The 7,281-nt window shown below is 43.5% G+C and overlaps 1 protein-coding gene and 1 long non-coding RNA gene across 2 annotated transcripts in view; one reads left to right on the forward strand and one right to left on the reverse strand.

The window, feature by feature from the left end:
• LOC121044246 (uncharacterized) overlaps positions 1-6,992 on the reverse strand; it is a 30,269-nt gene extending 23,277 nt beyond the window's left edge. Inside the window, exons 1-2 of the long non-coding RNA XR_005797219.1 lie at positions 6,880-6,992; positions 5,938-6,055 (exon numbers count right to left, since the gene is read on the reverse strand). This is a non-coding gene — a long non-coding RNA (uncharacterized LOC121044246). The remainder of the gene's footprint in view (positions 1-5,937; positions 6,056-6,879) is intronic.
• A 171-nt stretch (positions 6,993-7,163) lies between these two features.
• Positions 7,164-7,281, forward strand: part of GHR (growth hormone receptor) — a 272,938-nt gene continuing 272,820 nt past the window's right edge. Inside the window, exon 1 of the mRNA XM_040496277.1 lies at positions 7,164-7,277. The gene's annotated coding sequence lies outside the window, so the exon portion shown is untranslated. The remainder of the gene's footprint in view (positions 7,278-7,281) is intronic.

A 7,281-nucleotide genomic window follows, 5' to 3' on the forward strand; every position in this document is an offset into this window, starting at 1 on the left:
TTTAATGTAATTTTTACAAATAACTGAAAAATAATGATGTGTGTGTGTGCACACACACACACATATGGCAAGAGTTAAACAGACACTTTAAAAAGCGGAGGTCCAAGTAACTAGTATATATGAAAAGATGCTCAACGTCCTTAGACATCAGGAAAATACTAATTTAAATCAGAATACTTAGTGCTACTCCACAGACACCAGAATGACTAAATCCAAAAAGGTGAAAAATATTAAGTGTTGGTGAGGATATGAACAATCACTATCATATAGTGCTGGCAGAAGTACAAATTCATACAATCACTTTGAGCAGCGTTTGGTTGTATGTACCCAATAGAAATGGGTACAAATGCTCACCAAAAGATACACATCAGAAGTCCATAGGAGAACTACTTACAATGACTAAAATTTGCAAATTATCCAAATTCCCATATATACAAGCATTTATACTATCAGGTTGTTGGTGTCTTCTAGATATATATTTCAAATATATTTTGTAATATATTGCTTTTCTTTTAGTTTGTTTTCAATATTGAGCATCAAATTGCCTTAAATATGAAATCCAATGCTTTATTTTTATTTTTAAATGTTTATTTATTCTTAGAGAGAGAGAGAGCATGCACACAAGCAGGAGAGGGGCAGAGAGAGAGAGAGAGGAAGACACAGAATCCGAAGTAGGCTCCAGGCTCCAAGCTGTCAGCACAGAGATGAAGTGGGGCTCGAACTCACAAACTGGAGACCATGACCTGAGCCGAAGTCAGTCACTGCACCTACTGAGCCATGCAGGAGCCCCTGAAATTCAATTTTTTAAACAAGCATTTGCTGAGTACTTAATGCATGCTGCATTCTGCACTGAGCTCCTCAACTGGATGTCCTTTCCAAGATGCCCTTAGACCAATGCCTCCATTAAAGAAATGTACATGCATCTAAATGAAATCAAATAATAAGTACTGCCTTCAGACCTATGAGAGAAAGGTCCTTCCACTGGCTCTCTTGGGGCCATGTCCTAATTCACAAGACAAGGAACCTTTGGGTGAATGAGATTGCCTATCCATGGGCTGTGCTTTCTTTAGATTATCCTTTGGATATCTCAGACTTTGGAGTTCCCAGCCTAAATGTCTTGAAGTCCTGAGGATGGAAAGAGAGAGAGAGATTGGTTAGAGCTTACACATGTGAACTAGGGTCCTTCACATATGTATAGGAGACCTCTCTGTGTGTAAGGGAGAGCCAGGAGTGAGAAGAGAAGCGGGGAGGATGGACACGGAGATCAAGCCGATCTTACTACATTACCACTCGGCGATGCAGAACTCTGAGAAATCCAAACTCACATCTGTCATCCCAGGTCATTTTGAAGGTACATTTCTCAAGATAAGAAGATAGAGTATATTGTATCCAACAATTTGTTAGTTTGACCATCACTTTTGGATATCTAGACCTGTGGTATGTGGGCTCCATTTATCTTCTGGCTCTGAACCCCACAAATATTAGAGGTGAACCTGCATGGAACAGTATTAAAAATGCAATAGACTGCTTATGTCCCCCCACCACTCCCTATTAACTTGGTTCCTGGAAATTTGAAGAAATTTTAAAGTTTTTGCCTCAGACAGATGCTTGTGGTCTGCTGGGGTAAAAACAAACTGATGGTTACCAGAGGGAAGGTCGGTGGGGGATGGGTGAAATAGCTGAAAGGGATTAAGAGTACACTTACTTATCACGATGAGCACGGAGTAATGTATAAAATTGTTGAGTCATTATATTTTACCTGAAACTAATATAACACTGTATTTTAACTATACTATAATTAATATTTAAATACACACACACACACACACACACAAGATGGACAAGATGGAGAGGTGAGGCAGTAGAGGAGTCCAAAGAATGGACTCAGCCCAGAAAGTCTCTGTGTCCCCATCCAAACCTGAATCTGCCTAATTGTGTGCTTCGTCCAGTCCCTTTGCTTCTCTAAGCCAGCTTCCTCACTGATCAACAGAAGATAATTGCACCTTCTTCACAGAACTACTGTGAAGAAAAATTGACATAATTTATGTGAATGTTTGGAATACTGAGTATTAGGGAAGTATGAGAAACAAATTTATGAGGCAAATGCAATTTGGACATTCTAATCTATTATTTGTCTACAATAGCTGAGACCTATTTTATTTAGTCCTCAAACTTTCTTATTAAAGATACTGTGCTTTCTTGTGGTGAGAACCATAGGCTTGGTTCAGCAATTGCTACAGAGGGCTGGTAACCTTGAGAAAAATGCTGCTACCCTGCAAGCCCTCTCTCTCTTCAATATACCTAAGGGAATTTCCAGCCAGGAATTCTCACATCTCCTCCCCTGACTTCTCCTGATTTCACTGGGTAGAACCTTGGTGGTAGGTAGGTAGGTCTGTTCCTTTTATGTGCAAAGGATTCAATGTTCTTCCCCTTGGGTCGCTTTCAGAGAAGTCTGATAAGCAAATTAGATTGGTAGTTTATTTAGTAATTGGAATATTCTGTGTGCCTAATTTCTATAAAGGAAAGTTGCTATGAGAAACTTTTTCATACCTCCTCAGGTTCCTTTCATTCACCTCCCTTTTTGCTTTTATATTTCCACCTCTTTTAAAGATGAGAAGTATAGAAACAAAGAACAAAATAATCTGTGAAGACAAAAGTAGGAAAGGACTGAATGTGGAGGGAAAGAAGAGATACAAATGCCAGGATCAAGGTTAAGTTTGCTAAATGTACTTTCTTAGAGCGTAGGCTAAGTTGGGTCAGAGCTGGGGTTCCGGCCCCATCTGCCAGACTCCAGGGATTCTTTCTACCATTTCCATTACTCCCGAAGGTGTAGTTGGAAGCTCACGGTTCTCCTCTCTCTTGTGGTGTCCATAATGGGACTGAATTTGATGCTGGGAACAGCACTTTATAAAGGATTTTGATGAAGCAGAGCACACACTAAGGTGAAGGACAAGGATGTTGTCAGGTTTGGAAACCACATTGCATGAGAAGAACCGAAAAGATCTGCCACGTTTGGCCCAGAGAAGAAGTAACTTGTACTGACATGAGTGAAAGTGTGTCTCAAAAAAAAAAAAAAATTTAAATGCCTAATTTTGTTCCTATGAGCTTGAGAGATAGAACTGGGTATAAATAATAGAATAGCAGAGTCTGGCTAAAGTACTTTTAACAAATGGTGTAGTCACAAAATGGAACATGCTTGCTTCCCAGTAAGGGAGTTAGTGGGTTACTCATCAACATAATTATCCAGACAGAAGCCAGATGACTTTCTATTACGTTTTTTAAAAACAAGGTTTTGCATTTGATGGGAGGAGGGGAAAAATAATCTCAAAAATTGTTTTTATTTTTTAAATCTTTACACTTAAATGGTTTTTTTTTAAGTTTATTTACCCACTTTGAGAGAGAAGAGAGCATGCAAGCAGGGGAGGGGCTGGGAGAGAGGGAGAGAGAGAGAGAATCCCAAGCAATCTCCACACTGCTAGCGCAAAGCCTGATGCAGGGCGTGAACCCATGAACCACAAGATCACGACCCTCGCTGAAATCAAGAGTCTGCTGCCCAACTGACTGGGCCACCCAGGCGCCCCTACACTGAAATGATTTAAAAGGGAACATTCATTCATGAGTCCCTACTGAGACCTGTCTTATTTTGTTCCTTTCCACCAGGTGTCTGTCCATTGTCTGGTGTTGCTCAGGCCCTGAGCTTTCCTGTGGGTGGCTCTGAATCCACCAGAGAGTCAAGGCAATCATATTCCTTTTAGCTTTTATGAGCTCTGAAATGAAATACCTACTGTTTTTGAAATTCACAAAATCAGTGGTGGGTTGAAGCTTTAATTCTAGTTCTGGGACCTCCTCATAAGTCTCGGCTAAGAATTTCTAGATCATGAAATGGGTTTTCCCATGTTGCCTTTCAGTAGAGGAAGTTTCCTAAGTTGTTTTCTTCCCTTTATGATTCCTTTTGCATCCTCTCAACCAAGGCATTTGTGGCTGGAGTTGGGGATGAGGATGGAGAGGTTATCCTGCTCAAGGATCGCTTATGTGTTCATAACCATCACATGCTCGACTCCTCTAATACACTGCTCAGTTCTGAGCAAGGAGAGAATTCCCAGCATTCTTGTACCTGTTACCTGGCATTCCTCAGCCCCTTACCCTGCCATAGTTCTCTATAATCAGCACTTCAGTGATTTACTTCTTAACTGTGTTCATTGTCTCTCCTAAGTAGAATGCAAGCCCCTTGAGGGCAAGGTCTTTATGGGGATGCTGTATAAGTTTTGTTCCCTGATGCATCTTAAGTTCCTAGAACAAATTTGTCATGGTATATGCTCTCTAACATCTGTTGAATGAAAGAAACTGGTGGATGGGAGTTCAGGGTTAGTTTTTAAAAATCCTTTAAAGTAAGTTTGAGAGACATGGAACATGGCAGCTCTGTATAGAGATCTGGGTTTGAGGTACAAATTTGGATGGAATAAATTTTCATTTAACTTGGTTAAGCATTTGTCAGGCACTTTACCATTTGCTGGGCACAAACCTAGACTTTTTAGGTACTAATATTAAGACTACCTGTGCCTCTTTTGGAGGTCTCATAACTAATGGGGAAAGTGGACCTATCAATAAAAACTGTAATGAAAGTAGGTATAAAAGCCTATCAGGATGCAGATGCAAAGATAATTCATTAATTCCGCCTTTGGGAAGAGCGAGGAAGGACTTTATAGAGAAACCACACAACTGAACTGGAATTGGAAGGTTAAGGAGAACTTCCCTACACGGTCAAAGTAGGATATTCCAGGCAGAGGAGAAGGCATGAGGAAATGCAATTTCACATTTCACAAGGCAAGTGTGCTTTGGTATGCCTTAATTTGTAACATATTAGTCAACCTAAGACCTGATACATTTCCCCCCATAACCTAGAAAATATAAAGAGGGACGTACCACTATAGACCTATACATAGTCATGTATGAGATCAAGGACCTTTATTTGTGGGACTTAAAGACTGCCCTTTGTGTAAGTTGCAAGGCTATATCTAGTTCCATAACATTTTATATTAACCAACATGTCTTTTCCTGTGCTTTGGTGCACAATGACTATTTTACCAAAGGTGGAGCAGAAGCCAAAGCAATCAGTCTACATTTTCCTGACTCAGGGAATGAAGGCTACTGCTGAACCCAGAAAAAAAGAGAAGGCAATCCTTCTTTTATAGCATTGCTCTTAAATCATCTTCAGGCCATAAACAATAGAACTTAGAAAATACTTTGTGAGTCCATCTGGCACCTCCTAGACTATGTCAAGATTCCCTGGGCTGGAGGATGGGGGAAAGAGGATGAAAAGGCATATAAAGAGAGAAGGTGGTGGTGCCAGAGTGTGAAGGGCCAACTCGGAAGGTCATCTCAAACAGGAGTGGAGTCAGCACGTGAGGACTGCCTTGTCTCCCTCCTGTCATGCCCTTTCATGCCCTTTCAGCCGACATGGCATGCATAGAACGCCCAGCAGGAGTTCCGCCTGCCTGGGCCCTCATCTTTGTCTATGTGAGCAACTCCTGTTTTAAAAACTCTAGACACTGGGAAGCACCCCACTGCTCTCGCAGAGCCCGGAACCCTAGAAATCAAGGGACCGGAGAAGAGAAGGAGAGCCACCTTGTACTCAGGTGGGATAGAACAGGACCAGTTCGAAATCAACATCCACCTGACTCCTGCCACGGTATAGGACTGTGATGATACAAACCCCTTCTAGAATATTTCCTCCTTCTTTCATTCTGGCTGTCCTTCTTTGCCTGGAACATTTGGGTTGTTGAGCCATAGCTGAGACTCAAAAAGGACTCTTAAGGAACAGAATTTTCCATATCTTTGATTCCTTTAAAAATAGGAGTATCTTATGTGATGCATTCTTGGGTCCTGAGTTCCTTCCTTCTTTTGCCTTCTCTGTACTACTTGCCATGTACCACTCACCATGTGCTGCTCTCCACACCCCAGGAATCTTTTATTCCAGTGCTAAGAAGCTTGGTTTCTTTAGATTGTTGTTTCAACATTTCTCTCTGGTTATAAACTCTGCTCTGTGTTTGGAGCCCTGTAAAAGAAAAAAAAAAGTCATTTTGTAAGCCCAAGCTGTTTAGAAGCTGTTAGATAAACGACATTATAACTGGCTGTCAGTAGTAAAGTAAATAGTAAAAAGGGAGCATGACTGGCTGCTCCTTCAGATCTCAGACAACCTAGAACTGGACTTTTGTACTTTCTGCTGAGAAAAGCGTGTGGTGACTGGGAGTTTGATGCTTTACAAAACGACATGCTCATGCACAACGATATTAACTTTCTGAAGCACTTTGACAACTTCTGTCACTTTGTCTTCCTACGGTGAAAAGTGGTGGACAGGCTCGTATTTGACAGATGAGCTGTGTTCTGCGCAGGGCAGTTAAACTGCGTTCCCTTAGTCATACACAAGGACAGTCCTCCGGCTGAGGCCTGTGTCTGGACACCCTGTAGCCCCGTGCTCTGGCTTCGGGACAGACGTCTCTCCTAACAAGACTTGTGTTTTTGGCAAATTACTTCATCTCTCTGTCTCTGTTTTCTAACCTCTAAAATAAGATCCCGTCTACTTTTAACTATCTTTTTCCCCAGGAAGCAAGAGTTTGGAAATTGGTTGCAGGTGGAGAGAGGCAATGTTTGGTTGGCCTATCACGCTTTCCGAGCTATCCTGCTCGTCTTTTTCCCATTCCTGCAGATAGCTAACTTTTCTGTAAGTGTTCTTTTCAATTTGTTGACTGCACTTCATGCTCTTTTAGGTCCTGCCTTCTTTTTGGGAACAGGGGTGGGCGGAGAGGAAGGAAGTGTCCTGCAACTACCAATATTTTCCTCTAGGAGGAGCCGCGCAGCCCAGAAGAGAGTGACACGCACCAACTCCAACTCCTCGCCGGGGAACGCTTCATCCCAGCTGCTCGGAATGCTTGGCCCGGACGGCGCTCCGCGCCTCCGCAGCGGGTCTCGAACCGGTCGCCCCGAACTCCCGCTTCACCTCGCGGCGGCAGCCCGGGTCGCGGGGGCGGCAGGCCCGTCCAGGAGTGACCCCTGGTGAGCGGCGGCCGCCGTTTCCCACCCATCCCCTCCAGTCCTCCCTTCCCGTTTCACTCCGCCCCCTCCTCCTCCCCAAGCCTGACAGCCCGCGAGCTGCCAAGCAGGGCGCAGCCATGGGAAGAGGAGGCGGTCTAGGGAGCGGCGGCGGCGGCGGCGGCGGCTGCTGGAGCGGCAGCGGCGGCGGCGGCGGCTGCTGCTGAGCCGAAGCGGCGGCGGGGACCCCGG

The sequence above is a fragment of the Herpailurus yagouaroundi genome, unplaced genomic scaffold (assembly GCF_014898765.1).
Source record: "Herpailurus yagouaroundi ecotype Mexico unplaced genomic scaffold, PumYag 29, whole genome shotgun sequence".
In the NCBI taxonomy this organism is placed as follows: Eukaryota; Metazoa; Chordata; class Mammalia; order Carnivora; family Felidae; genus Herpailurus; species Herpailurus yagouaroundi.